A 22,503-nucleotide genomic window follows, 5' to 3' on the forward strand; every position below is an offset into this window, starting at 1 on the left:
ATTCCAGTCCTGAAGGTTTGGAGTCCTGCAGGTTTTAGATGTTTCCGCCCACTAGCACTCATGATTCATATAATTAACTCATCAACATGGCTGCTAAAGATCCTGATCTTTAGTATCAAGTGTCTTGGTAGGTCAGAAACATCTAAAACCTGCAGGACTCCGGACCTCAAGGACCAGAATTGGTGAACCCTGCTGTACACCAAGGGTCTCCAAATCCAGTACTCAAGTGCTGGATTATTGCATATTATACATAAAACAGTTAAGAGTATTATATTGACTTTTGCAAGATAATATTTACCTTCTTAATGAGCCATGAGGGCAGGATGGCACGTTGTTGAGAGAACAATGGAGGGCTCCCTCGTCACGTGCTCCGTCCAATTTGGTGCTTCAGTTTAAGAGTCCGGATGAAAGTTACTGCTTCCGTTTCTTGTTATGGTGTCCACAAACTTAAATGAATTACTGATGTGAAGGCCTTTCTTTAATATGATTCAATTTAGAATTTTGTCCAGAGGAGTAGCAAATTGCAAGGGTCCTAGTTGAATGAAAAAGAAAATACCGTAAATAGGCTAATATACTGTACAATTGCAGTTCCTTGCTGTAAAAAAAGAATAAAGAAACTGCTTTGTACCGTATTATTCTACAGAAGCTTGCTGTAAATATTTGTTCCTCCATGATGTCAGAATTTACAGTATTCAACAGTATGAATAAAAAACGGTGCACTACTGTTGAAAATTCCCCGTATTTTTACAGCAATTTTTTACAGTGTAGGCATTACTCAAACTAAGGGTAGAAACAGTGCATATAGAAAGGGGCTCAACTCAAATCCTGTCTGTCCATTAAATTTGAAGTCCTGTGTGACACAGGACTTCAAATTTAAAAAAAAATCATTGCCATCCATTTTGCTGATTGTTCTATTAGAGGCTGTATTTAATACCAAAATCAGTTAATTATGTTGCCTCGTAGTTACTAACTACAGCTACCCTATTCTAAGACTAGGGTTTGATGTAAAATGTCTACATTTTCTTCATGTGCGCTGTTTTTAATCCTAGATGTCAGTAATGCCTCGGGCATGAGTTAAATGGGGCACAGGGTTAGGGTTGATTGGCTTTTGTGGGCTTCCTCACTGGAAAAAACTTGTGTATTTGATGAAGTGAGTTGTCAATCAACGCCCCAGCGGCCTACTTTGTATTGCTACTTCGGAGTGACTAATACGTGCATGCTAATCGAATCAATTCGATTAATCGTCATTTTAAAAACCGAATCACTGAGGATTAGGTAAATCGTGAAATTGGGGTGCATATAAAGAAATACACTCTTGTCTTCTGGATTATTAAAAGCAGTAGTTAAATTGTTTTAATCAAACGTTATTGTGAGTTTTAATTTTGCCACTAAGTGGATGGATGGTTTAAAAGGCGTGTTTACAATAGTTACGATATACTTAAATGTGGCATTTAATTAGGACTACCATAATTTTACTACAATTAGATCACCCAGAGCCGTCATTACTCATTAGTGTTTGTGAATGTACCACATGACTCACAAGAAGGCAGGGGGGAGCGCAAGTGGAGTTGTTGAGGCAAATATTAGAAGTTGTTGTTCGTGTCTGCACTTTCGTCTGACGCTGTTCTATTTTTTGGCATCAGGTACATGCAACAGAAGTTGTTTGTGTACTTAAGGTGAGATAACCAACATCTCTGATAACCAACAGCATCTGCTGTCAACTTACTTAATCATCAACAAAATAGACGGTCCGTCATTCACGGCTTGATATACCTTCCGTCAATATTGACGGAATGCCCACGTCTGGTAAGCAGCAGTTAACCCACTGGGTCTGACAAGATGGAAGCACCACCAGGACTAACATTGTTTGCGAAGTTGTCCTTTGGGCATTTATAGCAGGCAAGATGGCGGCAAAGCATGTCAGCCTCTAGTAAGGTGAGGCTGCCGCTTGTCCTCATTAGAATTATGGGTGAGCTGAAAGCTTATGCCGCTGACTATGGGTGAAAGGTGGGTCACACCGTGCTGCGGACGCTAGTCAATTGCAGGGCAAATACCGAACAACCAGTCACATCATACTGACACCTGTGGACAATTTAGAGTCTGCAGTTAGAATGAAATGTTGAAAGTTTTGGAATGTGAGAGGAATCCAGACTACCAAGAGAAAACCCACACACGCCTCTTGTTTAGTTCATCTTAAGAATGCACAGTGAACTAACCTGGTTCTTTTGAGAGGCAGGTTTCCTCACTGATACACTTCATATCGCACAAACAAACAGCATATTCTGTAGAAGGAAAAAAAAGAAGAAACATCCTTAGAAATAGTCATACATTTTTTAACAGTGATTGCAATTCACAAGATACTGTAGAATAAAATACACAAGTTGCATTGATAATCATCATATAAACATTTGTAGATGAACCTCCAAATTTGAATGCCCCTGAAGCAGACCTTGACAAACTACAGCTAGGCACTCGCAGAGTCTTTATGAAGTTAAAATAAAATAGAAAATATGTGTTTCTTTTAGTTTGAAAGTGGTGCTTTGAGGTGTTTCTATTTTGTCTCTCCCGACCGCCAGGTGGCGGTGCAAAAACAGCATGGAAATCCCCCACACGCATGCGTCACTCGAGAAAGAATTCATAAAAGGACATTTCCTAGGTTCCGACTGATGTGATCCTCATGTATAAAAGAGGATAGCAACCGGAACCCAATCTCTTTTACCTTCTCGCGCGGTTCACTCACGTTGTTTACCGCTGTTCTTCGGAGCCATCGCTGGTGGCCTGTGATCTTGTTGATCAGGGCTGCGGGTGTTACCTCGCCCCACCTGGCTGCGAAGGCTCAGTGTATTTTTTTTAGCTTTTGAAATATATGTGTGGACGCTGGAGCACCCCTTCCTTCTTTCCATGATTTCTGCGCCTTATTGATGAGTACAGCTTCAAGTTTGTGAGTGCGTATGGTGTATATCAGCAACTGTTGCCGTCTTGACTACGATTGCTTTGACTTGTTTTGAATGCAACTAGTGATGGTACAGTTATTTCGTATCCTTTCCTAGTTTGTATTGCCTCGCAACTTATGCAGCTCCGTCCGTGAGTCGCCAGCTGCCTTAGTGTTGTTTAATGTTGTTTGCTAGCTTTGATGTTGTTAGTTTATGACGACACAAGCAACCACTTACGTGTTGCTGTGAGTACTTTGTGGATGTGTTTGTGCCGTTGGTGAAGAGGCTGGTTCTTGCCTCTATCCCGCATGAAGATAGCAGCCTGTTGAGTTGCGCACAGTCATTGCGCGTCAATTGACGGCTGCTATGGAGGACGCTGCTCGCTGTAAGCACTGTGGCGCCTACTTCTTAGCTGAAGAGGGATGCACTGACTGTTGTCTTAAATGTCGTGCAGTAGCGACCGCTGTGGCTGATGTTGCGCTTCAGCAGGACGCAGCGGCTGCCCTAGACTCTATTTTTACTGCCCCCGACTTCTCCACCTTTTGAACATTTTTCAGCTGGAGCGGAATTGGTGCGCATTGTTATGCTTAGCACTTTCCAACGTTTAAAGTTGGACATGTCTGGCTTCTCTCAGCCTCCTACCGAGTGTGGTTTTTCTCCGATGGACTACTCAACAGAGTCTTTTTGGATCCCGGAATCTCGTCTTTTTATGACAGACCTTCATTCCTTCTGGTACAATTCTAGTGTTTATCCTCGGCTTCCACCGGACGTCTGTTCCCTGGCAAACATATCGGTTTCTTAATCCTATTGGTTTGGACCATATGCCTAATGTGGAGTATTCTGTGGCTTCACTCATCATCTCCCCTGAAGAAGCCCTTAGAGAGGCTGTGAGATGCCCTAGCCCTCAGTGGCGCTTGATGGACGAACTGGTCACTAAGTCGTACAACGCTGCGGTGGTGGTAGCACGCCAGGCGAGTCTCCTACTTGCTCTCTCCGCACCTTTGAGAGACAATGAAGTGGATGAGGCTACATCGTTCTGTAACATGGCGTTTAGGGATTTATCCCTCCTTTCTAGAGAGCATGGCCGTGGTATGTATTTTCTCATCCAGGCACGCCGTCAGGTCTGGTTGGCTCAATCTTCCTTGCGAGAGCCCTCCCGGAAGGAACTCCATCACATCCCTGTGGTGCCGGGTCAAGTTTTCGGTTCGGCAGCGACAGGAGCGCTGGAACGTACAGTGTGTACTAATGACATGAGGCGTAAGTTTGCTAGCCTTGCCAGGCCCTATGCTCCGTCAAACTCTGAGGGAACTGCTCTCCCGGCCGCCCCTCTGTTACGTGCTGTGCAGACCTTTTGGCCTACGGGGGGATCCGGAGCTCGTCGTCCATCACGGGAACATGTCACAGAGGGACCCATGGTCAGCCCCGAGCTATTCACACCACGTCTCGTCCCTCCCGGACCCTAAATCCGGGAGGGCCAGGAATTGAAATAAAGGGGCCGGCAGTCGGTTACTTTTCCTGTCGGCAACTTAACTACTGGGCTGCTCTCCCCTAGGACCCATGAGTGCTTTCAACCTTGTCTCATGGGTACAGGATTCAGTTCTGACGTCGGCCCCTCTCTCCAACCCTGTCAGAGAGACTGTCATCAGTGACCCGGAAAAGGCACTAGCTCTAGATCAAGAGCTAGCGACCCTCCTCGCCAAGTCCGCTATCGAAGCAGTGGATCCCTCATCCAGGGGGATTCTAGTCCCCCTACTTTCTTATTCCAAAAAAGAAAGGCGGATTACACCCTATCCTGGATCTGAGAGGTCTCAACTGTTACCTCAGGGTGTTGCCTTTCCGCATGCTGACTACATCGGCCATGTTGAGTGCGATCGCCAAAGGGGAATGGTTCACATCAATCGATCTAAAGGACGCTTACTTCCACGTCCCTATTGCTCTTTAGCACAGGAAGTTTCTCCACTTTGCCTACAGGGATCGCCATTGGTAATTCAGAGTACCCCCGTTCGGACTTTCAGTCTCTTCCAGAGTGTTCACACGTGTAGTGAAGGCGGTCCTTGCACCCCTGCAGTTGAGTGGCATGAAGGTGCTCCCTTACTTGGACGACTGGCTGATATGTGCACCATCTAGGGCTTAGGCACTCCGAGACACATCTACGCTTCTACATCATATGTCACGAATTGGACTGAACCTGGAGAAGTCCTCTTTCGTTCCCTCTCAGCAGACTGTTTATCGGAATGTCGTCGGACACCAGCTCCATGACTGCTCGGCCATGCCCACAGAGGGTAGACGATGTGCTACGCCTCATTTCTCTCTTCTGTGCCAATGGGATGCTGCCTAATGTCCTTTTTCCTGCATCTGCTGGGCAAATTAACGTCCCTGACGGCACTTGTGCCACTAGGCCTGCTGTCGCTGCAACCATTGCAACGCTGGCTGCTCCATTTCCGGCTCCGTCTGCTGCTGGGACGTCAGAAGCGTCTCAGAGTGTCTAGTCGGTTCATGGGTGCTCTCGCACCTTGGGGTCGCCGGTCTGTTCTCTCCTCATCCACTGGATGTGGTTCACGGTTCTGCGGAGGCCCCTCTGTGAGGTACATTTTCCAGGGTCTTTGTGACATTGCTGGGATTTGGCGTTCCGTGTTGTTTCAGCACCACCACCTGGCGGTCGGGAGGGACGAAATAGAACAACAGTTACGTATGTAACTATGGTTCTATGAGTCCCGAACGACCGCCAGCATTGCTTGTCACTCAGAGCCCTCGTGTTGATTTGCGCAAGAAGGTCTGAGAGACTGGGTTCCGGTTGCTATCCTCTTTAATACATGAGGATCACGTCAGCCGGAACCCTGGAAATGTCCTTTTATTAATTATTTCTCAAGTGACGCATGCGTGGGGGATTTCCATGCTGTTTCACCACCGCCACCTTGCAGTTGTTTGGGACTCATAGCACCGTAACTGTCGATATGGTTGGTACAAGCGACCAACATGTCTTTAGTGTTGCCAACTTAGCGCCTTGTTTTTTTTATTTTGCAGCTTTTCAACCCCTCCAAGACATTTTTTTTTTAATAAAGCAATCATCAACATGGACACATGTAATTTCCTGCATGTTGGAGGGGAAAAGTGGATTTGACCTGCACCCATGTCCCCAAACATTTTTTTGTGGCAGGTGCTCAGGCCAAAATAGGGAACCCATCGCCAAAATGATTCACAAAATAAGAAAAACACAGAAAATTTCCTATTTATTCATGTTCAAAAAGAGATCAAATAAAACTTTATTTGTATAGTACTTTTCACAGTCCTTTTTTTTCGTTTACAAAAACATTTAGGTCAATCATAACAATCAATACAAATATGACAATTATTCAAGATAAATAAATACAGAGGAAAGATAAAGGAGGAACATTTTAAAAGAAAAATACAAGACAGAAAATGGAAAAATAAGAATGGGTGTCGAAACGATGTTAGCTGCTAATGCTAACATGTCACTCTTTCCCATCAGTGACAAGCACTTCAACTGCCGTTATACGATGCATAGTAACATTTCATTATTTAAGTCATAAGGGCGCTAATCCTTGTCATACATATGTTTGTGTTACCAGTATTTTGTTGAATGTGTGTTTTATTTAGCTGTCACATTTCTTTTTGTCTTATTGTAGACTTTTTTTTTTTTTTAAAGGAACCCGACTGTAATGGCAAGTTTGCTCTACATTGTTTATTTGGTTGTTACTAACATAACTATGACATTTATTTATCAAAAATCATTTCCAATTCATTACATTTTGTAGATACTTTATTTAGACGTACGCCGCCATTGTTATTTACGCTGCAACGCATTCGGTGCATAATGACGTGGAATGGCGGCAGGTTCTCTGCCGAGCAATGTGAAACGCCTATAAAGAAAGCAAGGTAAGCCTCCGTAGCGTTCCTAAAGGGACGATCAAAACTCTTGAATGCTTCTGGTGAATGACAAGAGCATGGCATGGGTTGGTTGACTCTACCGATCACATGTTGTTTCTTTAGGAACGCTACGAGGCTAAACTTGCTTACTTGATATGCGTTTCACATTGTTCGGAAGAGAGCCCGCTGCCATTCTACGTCACAACGCACTAAATGTGTTGCGACGTTAATAATAATGGTGGCGTCCGTAAGTTTCTACAACATGTATTAAACTGGAAATGATTTTTGAAAAATGAATCCCATAGTTATATTAGTAACAACCAAATAAATAATATAGAGCAAACGTGTCATGACAGTTGGGGTTCCTTTTAACATACCATGACTTTGGGCCCGGTGGTGTGTAAAACAGTGACATCCTTGTCAATTCCTCCAAAAGAATTGCAATGCTCACCAAAGTGTTGCTTATTAAAATCAAGATTCACGACTCATTGACTGACAGATGCAGTCAATGGTAGTATTCAGATGATACAAGTACTGTATACACAGTGAAGGACTCAATGTTATGATGTAATTACCTCTGTAATAATTTATGAGTTCTCTGCAATCCGTGTACAACTTACAACAATATAAATTGCTAGACTACATAAACAGCAAAAACTATCAGCAAACATCAGCCGATTCGCTGCAAAGTTGTCAATCGTAGAAGGCCAATAATCGACCAATTTAAATTGGTAGACCAATTATTTGTCCGGGCCCTAATCAGTACAGGCAGTCCTCAAGTTACGGACGAGTTCTGTTCCTATGCTGGCGATGTAACACAAACCTCACCGTTAAAGTAGATATCACCGTTAAAGTCGATATTTACATCAAAATACTTTGTACAGTAATTTTTAAAAACATATTTGCGCCACCCGGAAGATGCTGGAACCAATAGTTTGTGTTTCTGCATGGACAATCATTGCTGATGGATGGCAAAGCGGAGCTAATGAAAACTTAAACACGGAAATGTGACACGCCTGATGATTTTGAATAACTTTAAAATGGCGTGATTACTGTGGGAAGCTAACAAAAAAACAAGGTGCTACGGACGAGGCACGGGCGTCGTAAAGTAGAAATGTCGTAGGTCGCATACGTTGTAACTCGAGGACTCTCTGTATTACAATGAATAAATAAGAGGAAATGTGAATATTTACTTTGCAAGTCATTTTCCAGTGAATGCGTGTAAATGTTCGGCTTGTGCCCCTAAAAATGTAAGTTAGTGGCTATTGTGCTCCTAAGTTAGTCTGGGGCCCTACTCAACTAAAATATCTATGGCGGGAGATGGGTCACATCGAAACAGCAGCTTCGGGAGACTATTTTGACATCCTGTAAAGAAATTCAGCATACGCTCTCCAAAAACACAAGTTGATTGGATGCAAGAATTGTGAGCTGCTACTATCAAATAAAGGGGCCCTTTGTTAAAATGTAACTTTACCTGTAGATAGTTTTGATTAAAATATGTTTTGATTTCACCAAATATGACCTCATAATGCTGCAAATTCAACAAATGACTATTTTCAGTTCTTTACAAACTATAACATGTTTTGAAACAGTATTGTGGATAATAATATGGAAGAGTGGAGTAGTTTTTTCTTACAGTTATTGAAAGGTGTTTTGAATAACATCTAAATTATACTCTAGTGATTTATGACTTGAAATTGTCATTTGTAACGACAATTTAGGGAAAAAATAAATAAAAAATTCTTCAGGAATAAGCCACTTTTAACAAGCAAATTATCATCCTCTTGTATTCTCCATTGTGGCCAAAGAACTAACATCCAATTGTTGAACTGTTGTTGAGGTAAACCACACATCAATTAAACCAGTGTTTCTCAACCCTGGTACTCTGGGCCCACTGTCCAGCCTGTTTTCCATGTCTCCTTATTCGACACGCAGCTGATTCCAATGACAGCTCATCAATAAGCTCTGGAGGAGCCAGATAACAATCCTCACCTGCAATGGAATCGGGAGACATGGAAAACAGGCTGGAATAGTGGGCCCCGTGGACCAGGATTGAGAAACACTGAATTAAACCACACATCATTAGTAGATAGAGATAATCAAAGTAAAACGTCATTCCATTCAGCAAGCTTATTAGTCGCAAAATGGAACGGAAGTTAAAAGGTTTTGAGCTATTTTTCATCATTTTGAAAAGTCAAAAATTCTCTAATTTCAGCCTATCAAGTACTTTGTGATGTCATTCACTCTTCATGAAAACAGATAAATGGTCAGTTTTTTTTTAAAGCAAAACAAGATATTCATGGACTTTTAATTTGGACAACTTTTGACTAAAACACAAACCCAGTCAATCGAAAATATGAGTGCCATGGCCCAAGTTGAAAATCATCTCAAGTCTTTGAAGATGTGTTGCATCAGACATCAAAAGTACATTTCAACCCACAATCAAAAGCTAATCCTTATGTAAAAGCTCTGCCTGTTAAGAAACGTCACCTAAATGTCATACAGTAGTTTCTGGAAAAAGAAAAGAACAGTGACCGTCCTTGTTTTCCTTGATAATCTAAAATCCGATTGAATTAAAGGAGAAAATAGTGTAACAATCTGAATGCTCAGACTCCAGGTCAGGTAAAAATCACATGGCTCAGATTTCCTGGACAACTTTGACCTTGTAAGTTTAGCAAATCCTTCAGAGAAACTAAAAAAAACACATGAATTACTAAACAAACATCAGGTTTACCCACAGCTGACTTTCACTCTCAGGTTATACAATTTTTTTTTAAACTCTATTACTGTAATATAGTCTAGTGCAGGGGTAGGCAACCCTGGTCCTTGAGAGCCGAGACGCTGCATGTTTTAGATGTCTCCCGCCTCCAACACAGGTGAGCTTGCATAATGTAAGTGCTGCATTGTCAATGTCAAGAAATGTCAGGTCAAATGGATAAATGATACAAGTACTTACTGATTAAATCATTATCAGATGATACATTTTGGAAAGGAAAAACTTGTTTGGTTTTAATTCACATGAAAACGTGCCAATAGTCATCTTCAACCGCACTCAGGCTATGTCTGACAAAGCATCTTTTAATCAAGGAAGTGTAAACGTTTATTTGAAATGCAGTGTTCTGTAAATATTTACCGCACGTGCTCTTCTCTTCACACAAGCATAAGAACACAGTTGCTAATGGGAATTTAAATGAAACTTGTTCGGCTACACGCTTACTATTTATTACACTAAGTCAATAGGTAAAGCCATTTAAAAATGTCTTAAAGAGCAACGTTTTATGCAATTTATGGTTGCTGTGTACGCAATCCCAGGTCTGGAAAAAACACACATCCTCCATCAGTATGTTGATGTCTGAGTACGGCAGCACTAAAACAAGTGAAACTTATTACAATTGTTTGTAAATCACTCCATGACAGGGTTCCTACTAGGGCTGCAGCTATCAAGTAGAATTCAAATATTCGACTAAAAATGTTATCGAGTACTCAAGTATTCGGATAAAATATACTTGGATAAAGAGTCATTTTAAGTACACAACAAAAAAATCTCACATTTTCACTTAATTAAAAAAACTTTTTTTTTTTAATCAACAGTTTATTTTTTCAAATTGTACATTTATACGCGAGGGTAGTGGTTGTGCATTTATGAATTTCGACCAGCTGATGCTGACTACTAAGGCAAACAAGGCATTTTATTCCTTCGCGTTACAGATTAAAATATATATATATATTTTTTTTTTTAAGAGCTCAGTATTGTTCATTCGGAAATGTCATCATCATTGCTCTTTTTTTTTTTTTTTTTTTTTAAATATATATATATACATATATATACATATATACATACATATATATACACATATATATATATATATACATATATACATACATATATATATATTATTTTTTTTTTTTTGTGTGTGTGGGTGAGTATGTGTATGTGCGTGCGTGCGTGCGTGCGTGCGTGTGTGTATTTGTTAGCTCACCAGAAAACCTATTAGAAAAAAATCTCATACCGTTCACCTAAATCGAACACCAGGAGACCCGAGGGGACCGAAGAAAACCAAGGAAGGTGAAATCCAGCACCGACCAGACACCCCCCACCAGAACTCCTCCCCAGCCCAAGAAACATCCAGACCCCAACAAATCCAAAAAACATAAAATCAGGGAGGCCTCAAGAGACCAACGGAGAGACCGAGAAAAGGAAGGAAGGACAGACGAAGCCGCGTGAGATCCGCAGACACCAGCCTCCACCGATTCAATAACCTGAGGAGGAAACAGATTGTGTCTGAGTTTCGGTAGATGCTGGTGTGGTGGATCTGGCATGCATGAAAATCTCCACCAAAGAGGGGAGCCATGGACCCCGGCCAGGACAGCGCTAGCACAACCCCCCAGGGCCCCCCAGGCCACGGCAGCGCCAAGGGACAACCCCCGGGCCCCGATTGTGCCACTGGCCGGAGAGCATTAAAATAATTTTAATTCAATTTAAATATATATATATTTTGATACAGTTGGTAGTTGTAAACGAGCTGTTTTGTTTCACGTGACATGAATATTGAAGAATTGAACAGTTACGCAGTTGAACAATTTCGATGTAGCTTGTGTCGAATCTGCAGACACGAAACACATTACTGGAGAGACATTGCCCTAATGACCACAGCTTAAACTGGGAGCCAGTTGAACCGTAACGCGACATTTGAGTTAATTTAGAGTTCACTGTTCTATTAAAAGGATATAAAGCAATGCTTTAATATGCCATTGGCATAACCTTATGCCCTGTCGCTTTACAACTATTGCGATCTATAACATGGATGTTCACTGTTGATCCATGACAGGCCTGCATGAGGGGAGGAAGCACTGACAATGTCAAGTTCTGATGTTATCTGATAAGAAAAACAATAATGGCACTACTGAAGTGCAGATGATGAAATTCAACTGATCTTGCTCAAGGAAACCTCCTTGTTGGTGGGACCTTACAACACAGACATACTGTCTGCAATGTGGATCTGTAACTTCTCATGCAATCTGCGTTTTCTCTTTTAAATTTAATACAGCTATCTCTATGTCTGTTGAGTATTTACAATTGCTACCAAAAAAAACCACCCTTCAAAAAGCCATTGTGTTGGCTTTACTGTAGTAGACAGCCACAACCGCCTAAAGGGGTCAATAAAGACCTCACCCTCCTGCAGAAACAAGGATTCTGTCCTCATAATCTTTGGAACACTAGTTGTTATCCTCATGCAGATGTTGCCTACTCTTCTTTGAATGCATGTGTATGTGACAGAAATGATCTACTTTAAGTCTGCTAACTGAGGTGTATTTTGTATTTTTTTTTTCCGGACTGTCCTGTTCGAGAAGAGTTACATTTTCATTGACTGTCCGGATTTAGCTGTATTTTACTTAGCAGCCATGAAAAAGCTGAGTTTAATGTTTTCTGACATCATGACAACTTCAATTTTCGATTCTTCTGTCATCACATTTCCTATTTGCAATTTCAGCCCTCTGCAGTGGCACCGTCCAAAAAACAAACAAAACGATAATATCGTGTCACGTCATGCACAATGGTGTTTGAAATCTAGATTTTTAATCATTTAGTGTTTCCCCTCACCAATTGTTGGTTAAATTCCAAATTGTACAACCTCATTAGTATGTGACTTTATAAATTCAATTCCAATGTGTCTCCGCAAAGTCAGTTACTATAATCACAAACATTTCAGGAATATTCTGTTGCAACAGTGATATTGGGTTAAATAAAATGTGAGAAGAATGAATCACTATAATACAACCACTATAATTTGAATTTATCAAAACACTTGGATAGGAAGCATTTCCTTGAGGTCCGCGATCATTTGATCAAGAGCATGTGCGAGATTAGGTTAGACACATGAACAAATGCATTTGTCAGTCCTCTCAAGTGCTGTGCTTGACATCAGAGACACAAATTAGTTCAATGGAGCAAAAGAATGAAACGCAATATTGATATTGTTTAACTTAATTATATTGGGAGGGAAATGTATGTGAAAGGACAAATGAAGGACAGAGAGAGCATAACTGAACGACAACAGGCCAATGCATACTTCACATGGTACCAAAATAGCTGAATAAAGCGTGGTTGACAACAATAACCTCTGAGGAAAACAAAACAAAACAATCAATCCATCATAAGATGCTGGACAAACTGATGCAGTATATCTTAAGATTAAAGATTTCTAAGGAAACATTATTAGAATTAGTCAAAATGTAGAAGTGTAGTATTTTACGCGCTAGATTTTCATGCAGCCAGTGTCGCTTCAGTTCATATTCAGTGACAGTGTGAATGTGAGTGTTTGCCTGTCTGTATGTGTCCTGTGACTGACTGGCGACCAAGCCAGAATGTAGTCTGCCTTTCGCTCTAAGGAAGCTGGAGTAGGTTTAATTCAGTTCCTCGCAACTCTGAGCCGGATAAACGGTAGAAGAAAATGAATCAGAAGTTTAATGACGAATGGTGAAGGTGTAATGGAAAAGTCAGTTACAGATACATTTGACCATTCTTGTTGCACAGGTGTAAAATCAACCACTCCAAAAACAAAGAAATCAACTTTGCCATGAGTTGATTAACTTAAAAAGTTTTCATACAGATAAAGTCTCTGCTTTGAAGGTGAGTCTACTTATCTTAACTAACTTTACCTAACTTTTTATTTTTTCTTCTCATGCTCTTCTATCTGACCCTTTTTCAAAACCATTCATTCTATCGGTGAAAAAAAAGTGTCACAGGCCAAAGCAAAGGCAAAATACACAGAGGGTTACTCCCTCGATGCGTTCTGAACCATGAACACAATGAATTACAGATATTTTCTCCAAATTTAGAGATATATTTCCCCAAAATGTTAATAACATCTTAATTTGTATTACCTCAGAGGCTGGTCACCAACATCTATCTATTATTTGCTTCATTCATGCTGCTTTTGTCTCACGTAAGGTTGGTTAATTTAACAAGTTGCAAATTAAATGAATCTATATTCCCTCAGGAATGATTAACAACCAAACACTGTTCGAAGAGCAAATCTCAGACAGAAATGTTACATCAAATGAATTCCTGTTTCCGATTAAAAAAAAAAATCCCCTTAAGCCATAGCTCTTCTTGGTCTTTATCTGCCTTGGAAATAACTTGAGAATAGGGTCAATTGTGGTCATGTAAATTATTGTTAAATTCTGAAGCGCTCTCATCCACAGAACACCAATGATGCATTTAGAATATTCTGAGAGAGAGAAAAGACTAATAAAGAGTTTTGAGGGAATGTGTTAAATTGTTCTCATGCACTAGAACAACACACCATCACTGCCACCAAAGCCTACTTTTCTGGTACAAAGACCTTGCAAAATATTGTCTGTCTATCTACAAAGTGTGTCTGAAAAGTTCTAGGACTGAACTCATGAAAGATAAATTATTTATTTTGTTTAACCAGCTCAGGAAATTCAGAACAGTTTCTCACCAATCTGGAGGCAATTTATGGTTCACTTCATTGTCTTGCCCAAGTACACTTCGACAACGGACAGTTGTCGCCGGGAATTGAACTGTGGACCCTTCAATCAGTGGACAACCACCTCTACCAATTGAGTCACAACCACCCTGATATTTAAAACCCAAACTACAAATTTCAAGTTTCCCCTTTAACATGGGCCAGACATCTATAAAGCAGATCATGCAGTGTTTGTTTGTTTCAGTGCAGGAGAAGAGTTGAGAGTTGTGGCAGGACAACTCATGGCTGCTACACCATGACTGCTTACAATGCTCTGAGCATCTGACAGTTCCTGCATCTCTGTAAAAACTGGAATAACAACTTTCAGAAAAATAGCTGGCTCACTCTCTACAAAATGTAAGCTTATCCGTAACACTGTACAGGAAACTCTTGATCAGTAAGTCTTAAATAATATAAGATGCAGAGTGTTTAAGTGTTTTATAAGATGCTGCTTTTTAGGACAGCTCAGCCGAGCTCAGCAGGGAACTCTTGTATTTATCACATTAATTAAGTGAGGTCATTTGAGTTCCCACCCTTTTTCTCCCCTCAGGGTGCCTATTATTTGTTTCACTTCTATACACCCGTCCCCTATGTGGTGTGTCACACCCCATAGTTCCATGATTAAAATCAACAAATAATGCATTTACTTACAATGTGTTTCAAGTGGATGACACACCTCATAGTTCCATAATTATACTAAATTACTTGTACTCCCGTTTACTCCGACATGAATAAATTAGAATGTAACATATGCCAACAAATATATATATTTCGTTATTGTAAAAGTCAGTGCTGCTTCAATTGTAATCAAATTACTGGCACAAAGAAACTTTATAGCAGTGTTTGTAATCAAGGCAATAGTGATGAATATTGGCCTATTATATTAGACTCCATAACAGCCTTATCACTAACCAATTCACACATCACTGGCGCATCATTCACAAAGGGGTTGCCTTCTTCAGCGTTTCAGTCATAGGCAGACCAAACTGGAGATCAACGTCGTCATACTTTCTAGTTTAGCAACCTTTGGTGTTGCATCACATGATGCGGTTGACAGACTTGAACTTCCACTTTATACAACTTGATTAATGTATTGCAAATTATTTTGCAGGCACATGTGAGTATAGACTCACAAAATTGGCTAATAACGTTTCTCAGAAATAATGTGGCTTGACCGATATTTGTGTGCACTTCAAAATTGAGTTTATTTCTCTCCGTCCAGACTTCATTTTTCCTCAATTATGTCATAGTTTTAATATTTTGCTCCTCAACTGTTTAATGTTAAATTACACTGACTGTGCATGTTTGCGATTTGCATTTGGCAAGACGAAATTGTTTTGTAGTTTGTAAAATGTAGTTACAGTGAAATCTGTAGTAGCTAAAGCCATACAGCATACCACTGAGCTGATCATTGATCAAGTAAAGTATATTTATCATTACTGTGAGTCTGTGTCGGTTCCAGTTCATGGTAATCAACAAAGGCTGATTTGAGACCCTTGGACTTTTCCTGGTTGTTGAAGACATTTAATCCCCCAAACATTTTCAGTTTTAAATTTTTGGTGTGGAATCACCCTATTTAATGGGTGTCCGTAGGGGGTTGTCACAATAGCAGTGTTTCCTCTACACTTATTTATCAGTGGCAGCCGGCTGCTCCTAAATCTTTGTGTCACGGTTGACTGGTTTTGGACCCAAGTGTGGAGAGGCAGAGCGAGGAGGCCGAGGTAAAGTCCAAAACAAAAGGGTTTTATTGATTAAACAAAAACAATGTGGTGCACAACGTGCCGACAGGAAACAACAAAAACAATAAAGTCCTAAATCAAAGCAAACTCAAGTAGCATGACGAGGAACTGGCAAGACATGGGCAAAACGACAAAACTTGGAAACGACAATGGACCCACCCAGACTGGAAAACACAACAGACTAAATACACCAACACTAATGAGACACACCTGGGGAACACAATAAGCTGAGGGCACCGATTGGTCAGACACACCGGGAAGGGAAGAAACACAGGTGGACGTGATCAGACACAACGAGCCAAGGGGAGAAATCAGGAACACGTGACAAACACCAACCACAGACAAAAACAACAAACATACCCATAATAAACAAATTCCAACCCCTACAAAACCGAAACCTAACACTTAGCCATCTTAGCTTCAAAATTATTTTTTGTTTGTTTGTGTGTCTGTTTGTTTTCATGTGTAGAGACCGTCAGCAATACTAGTCAAGCTAAAAGCTAAAACAGGAACATGCTATCCATAATGGAACATGCAGTGGTGAGGCCAATTTAAAAAAAAACAATCTTTCCAAATTCAGTTATATGCTAAAATTTGTGCCCTGGTTGCTTTTATTTTGAAGTTGTTCCCAGCAACGTTTGCCACCGACATCACATCAACAACACAACATCATTCTGAAATCAAGTTCAATGAATCACTAATTATGGATGTTAAAAGCAACTTAATTACTCTGACATTGTATTATACAGCGCCTTTCGCCAACAGCATTCAGCGAACCACTAGCGTTAGCTGATTGTTGCTAGCTAACCGCTATGCAAGCAAGATGGCGAGAGCCGAGAGCCATCGGATTACTTTTCACAGGCAGTTTGATTGTCAAAAAATGACTGAGTGCACATCAATGCTGACAGCCTGACACAGGCTGATCACTTTTTAACAAATCAGGCTGACTCAAATGTGCTACTCAAGCCTGCAAAATTGCTACTGACGTCACTTTGTTTAATCGATCAAAATTAAATCTACGGGAAGAGATTTAATTTGATTTGATTTCATTTATTTATTTATTTATGTCATGCTTTAAAGAAAATAAATGAAAGGGGGCAGAAAGATGTCAAACTTGTAACTACAGCCAAGGCACACTTACAAACATAACAATTTTACAAAATTACAGACATTAATTAATTCAAAATCATAATTTTTTGCTGCCTATAAATATCACCTTTTTTTTTAGTAATTGAGCTTTAATACATTTCTTAAAACAAGTGGACAGATAATCTATAGTTACTTAAAATTACTTAAAATTAGGCAATATCAATAGTAAACAACAAGCTTGTTTCACTTATATTAAAAAATAAACGACAAGCCTTTTTGATATCCCCAAATGAATTATCAATCAGTTAATTGTCAAAATTGTCAATCTCTCTATAACTAGAGCCAGTTCACAGAAATCATTTTCGGACTCAGCAGCACAGAATTACTCAACTCATTAAAATGTACTCGGGGGGGGGGGGGATTTTTGGGCCAGCATATCAGGATGCCAGCAAATCAGGGGACCATATTAAAGGGATACTTGATTCATTGAGCCATTTTCAACAGTAAAATGTTAATATTTTGTCCAAAATGAATTTGATAACTTTTCTTTTACAATTAATACCTTTAAAAACAAATTTTTCTACTTGCTCTCGACTGAAGATGACACCACCTGTGCTACGGAAGTAGGTAACAACCAATCACTCACCTGATTTCTGAGCTTGGTCAGCAATCTGAGCCATCAAAGGTGATGGGGTGGGGGTGGGGGGGGGGATTATGCACGAGTGTGTAATAATTATTACGGGTGTCAGGCGATTAATTTTTTTAATCGTAATTAATTGCATGACTTCAATAGTTAACTCACAATTAATCGCAAATTTCATATCTGCTATAAATGTACAATAAAATGTACAATATTTTTATTCCAAGTTTTCATACTCTTGTTAACATAAAAGTGGGGGGGGGGAAATTAACTAATAGACATATGGCTGCATCTTTGTAGTCACTGATACAGTAATTTCATAATAATTCATAAAATTGAGTTAAAATTGAAGAGATGTACTGTTAAGTAAAAGAGTGTGATATTGATTTGTGTTGAGGTCAGTTTTCTGCCACTAGATGGCATAATTGCAATTGTAAGACGGTGACGGCTCAGTGCATTTTCCTTTTTCATATTAAGAGATATCTAATTTTTAAATGAAGTAACCCGTGAAATTCTGCACATTTTTTAAATTGTAAAATGCAACTTGACCCCAGTCTCCACAAATATATGCATTATTATTACATTTATTACTGGTAAATTTGGACATGGACGTGAAGACATGGTGCATGATTTATCAGTACTATGTACATGCGATTATAATGACAGATACACCTAGAGAACACCTTTCTATATGTGCTTCAATCACACTGTAGAAGGGTAAAAAGTGTATTTTGCTAACTCGCCAAACTGGATAGATCATTGTGAGCCCCACCTGCACATTGTGTCTCCACCTTTGTGACGTAAGCAAGCAGTGGATCCTCGCGGGACTGTTATGTAACTAATTTCTCTCAGACGGAGGCAGGCGAAGAGGAGGGGGCTGGTTTGCTTTCCTGTCTCCTCCCCCTTCCTCCAAAACCCCCCTCCACAAACACGCTCTATACATTAAGCATTAACCTCAGAAAACCAGAACGCAGCCTTGCAGCAATAAGCTGTATGGGAACACTGCGAGCGGGGGGCGGAAGGGGGGGGGGGGGGGTTGGTAGCCATGGACGTCAAAGGAGGTCATGTCTGGCTGCTGGCATGCAAAGCGGAGATTATAGCTTTAGATGTAAACATACAACCGAACTTCATAATATTTTCAAACAGCTCTGACATGTTTTCATTAATTCAACCATTGTTCTGTTTTTCAATGGAATAATAATAAATAAAAAGGGACAATTGATAATGGTGAAATCCTATTTAGCGGATATTTGTTCTGTGTCATCGCATGTGCAGTTGCATGAATTCTGAGTAAATCATGTTCATCCTTTCTAAAAACATGCTTATAATATTTTTCCCCCCAAAAAACTAACTTATAAATGACAGTAATATAAATGTTGACCTTTATACTATGTGGGGATAGTTTTCTGTTTCAAATGTATTTAAATTACACCTCAATGCTGCACTGTATTTATTGATAGTTATCCACCATGCATATTGCAAATTATGGTTTTAATTTGATCTGTACATCATTTGATGTCTACCTTTGAGAGAAAATGCCATATGCATAATAAACAGTTCCTGTAGTTGTACTTTGTAGAAGATGAACAATGCATTGTTTCTTGCGTTTCAGCCTGCACATCACTACTGTAGTGCAGTGTTCCCTGTGGTCACCAGGATGCATTAAACGACAGCAGTGGACCTTCACTTACATTACTTACTTACTTCATGCTGTTTAACACATGCATGATTCATATCAGGTCTGCAAGCAACGCAGTATTTCAAAATAAAATTACTGAATTTGTAATTACTACAGTAAGGAAAACGAGGAAGTAAATCCTCACCAAGAAATGTCTGTGTTAGTATTATTATCACTAGCGACAGCACAAACCTACATGAACAGCCTTCAGTGGCTATGAACAGGCTCTGTCTTTAAGAGTGAGCTTCTTGGCTCATGCAAATGCGGAAGGGACCTCAATCAGAAACTATAATATCATACTCGGTCGAATCAGGAAATCACAGCATAATCTCTTGGTATGCCGGATGTGGTCATGATTTTATGGTTACAATAATCTTCTGAGAGCACTGGCTGACATGAGAGAAGCGGTCGAGAGCGAGCACCAATCACTATTTCTCATCTTTCCTCTGCTCAGTCCACCTCGTGAGTTGGCTGCCTTCATTAATGTCTATTCAATACCAATGTCACACACTGTGCCAGGACAATCACGCTAGAATAACAGACAATCTGGTTCCCCACATTCTAAGACCTTCTATGGTCTTTTTGGGAGGCAAAGTTTTCTGTTCTTTCATGAGATGACAGTACAGCCATACACCCTTGGCATATTGAAGATGCCCAAAAATCTTAATGCTCTACCATGTAGCGGCACTGCAGTGCAGGCGTTCTTCCTGCCCCAGCGTTTTTTTTTCAAGTTACATTAAACCTCTGTTCAAACACAGCACCTACTGAAATTGTGTGCATGGCTCTCATCTTTCCATCAGCTACCTTCTCTATCAAGGCTGTCATGTTACCAAGTTCCTCTTCAGTACTGAAGCAGGTATGTTCCATGTTGTGCTGATTGATGCCTGCATTAATAAGCAGGTGAACATGAATTGCCAAAAAAATGTCAAATCATCCTCCATTCCAGGTGTCATTGGCTGTTGTTCTTTCTGGATAGATCACCATTATTACCTATAGTATTCCAGAATCCACCATGAAATAACCCAGGGAGCCAAGAAAGGACTTCAGCAGGTAAAATCATTCCAAATGTAGCATAGCTAGATAGATAGATGTAACTTTTTTATGATGTCCACAGTCTCCACAGACATGAAGCAGATGGTGAGACCGAATGTCACATTAGTGACTTTGTCCTCAATTAGACACATAGTAACTTGTTTTTCCATACAGGTACAGTTTAGGAGTAAAACTAACCCCGGGATTACATTGCGCTCCGGCGGTGGAGCCGATTTGTTTGCAATTATGTCAGCAAAACGTCATAATGCTTAACACTTTATTCACTGCTTAAACACCAGCAAACATGGACGAGCAGAGATTTATAATGAAGGTAGAATGCCACAAAATTATGTATGACAATGGCACATCCTTTTCATAACGACAACCTAGCTGTGGGAGTGGACGGTGAGTTCAATCAAAGGAAGTACACCTCTCTTTCTGCTTCTCTTTTGAGCACAGACTTTCTTTGTGTTTGTCGTTGTTTTTAATGCCACATTATGGCGCGTGATCACGCAAGACATGGCGGGAAGTTGTCGTCGACCAAGACAGCGCAGTTCTGTGCAACCAGTGAGTTTTGTCCATAAAATTGACGTGTCCGGAGCCCGCAGTCAAGACAGAGCGGAGCGGAGCGGATCCGTAACGCACACACATGCGGTGTAATCCCGGGGTAATGCTCACAAATTCACAACCAACTCAGCATCATTAAAACCCAATGATTGGACGCCTCAGGTTGATCAACGCCACATAAAAAAAAATAAAAAAAAGTAGTTATGGGCAAGTACAAATTACAGGGCTGATACTAATCCTTATTTCTAGGTATTGGTAATTGCGACGGCGGTCACCCTTTTATGGCCGTTTTATGATCAGGAACTAGAGATTAGAAATTACAGAAAATTGCCATTAATTTCATGCAATTTAAAGGAAAATGCTATATTGGGATATAAAGGTCTTTCTATCTGTCCATTGTTTGTTTTTTGGAAATGTTATGTATCAAAAATAGGGCGGCACAGTAGCTGACTGGTTAGCACGTCCGCCTCTCAGTGCAGAGGACGTGAGATTGAGTCCGGGCTTTGGCCTTCCTGGATGGAGTTTGCATGTTCTCCCCGTGTTTGTGTGGGTTTTCTCCGGGTACTCCGGTTCCCTCCCACATTCCAAAGACATGCATGGCAGGTTAATTGAACACTTCAAATTGTCCGTAGGTGTGATTGTGAGTGTGGATGGTTGTTCGTCTCTGTGTGCCCTGCGATTGGCTAGCAACCAGTTTAGGTGTACCCTGCCTACTGCCCAAAGCCAACTGGGATAGGCTCCAGTGCCCTCCGCGACCCATGTGATGATAAGCGGTTAAGAAAATGGATGGATGGATGTATCAAAAGTACTACCGGTATCAATACTTGGCATCGGTGACTACTTAACAGTTGAGTACTCGTACTGGTATCAATCTGACAAAATGTGTTATCAAACATCCCTAAAAGGAAATGTGTGTTGTTGTTTTTTAATAATTATGTGTACTCCTACATTAAACATATTATTCATCATTTCTCACAGAAGTTGAATTTCAACAGTAACAGACCTTCACATATGCATTAGTATAGAGAACTCTTTGCAAAATACTGGTTAAATATCCGGCCAAATCCTGACACTAATTTTAAGCCAACCATATTTATGCACAAATTACATCACATTTATATTGTTCTCCAACACACGAGCAAAAACAGTCAACATATCGGCCATAGAGAACTAGTAGAATTAAAAATAATTAAACACAATATCAAATCCGTCTTTCAAAAACACTGGGTCCTTTGTATCCATATGGTCTCACGGAGTTTAAAGAGTAGACCCTAAATGAGGTAAGCCAATTATAAATGACAGATCTCTCTCAGTATTTATCAGGACAAGGGACAAGTTGCCATAATGTTTGTCAGTTGTGTAAAGTATGTACTGTACTGTACTACTGGGTTTGCCATAACAAAGTGGACAGCATTAAATTACAGTTTATCAAGTGTTGTTCCCA

At 40.3% G+C, this 22,503-nt stretch overlaps 1 protein-coding gene across 2 annotated transcripts in view; it reads right to left on the bottom strand.

The window, feature by feature from the left end:
• LOC147184599 (thyroid hormone receptor alpha) overlaps positions 1-22,503 on the bottom strand; it is a 104,532-nt gene that overhangs the window by 81,186 nt on the left and 843 nt on the right. For both annotated transcript variants that reach the window (XM_086069371.1, XM_086069362.1), the window contains exon 2: positions 2,217-2,282. The gene's annotated coding sequence lies outside the window, so the exon portion shown is untranslated. The remainder of the gene's footprint in view (positions 1-2,216; positions 2,283-22,503) is intronic.

This window comes from Leptonotus elevatus, chromosome 1 (assembly GCF_054856555.1).
Source record: "Leptonotus elevatus isolate MCC_2025b chromosome 1, RoL_Lele_1.0, whole genome shotgun sequence".
Classification (NCBI taxonomy): Eukaryota; Metazoa; Chordata; class Actinopteri; order Syngnathiformes; family Syngnathidae; genus Leptonotus; species Leptonotus elevatus.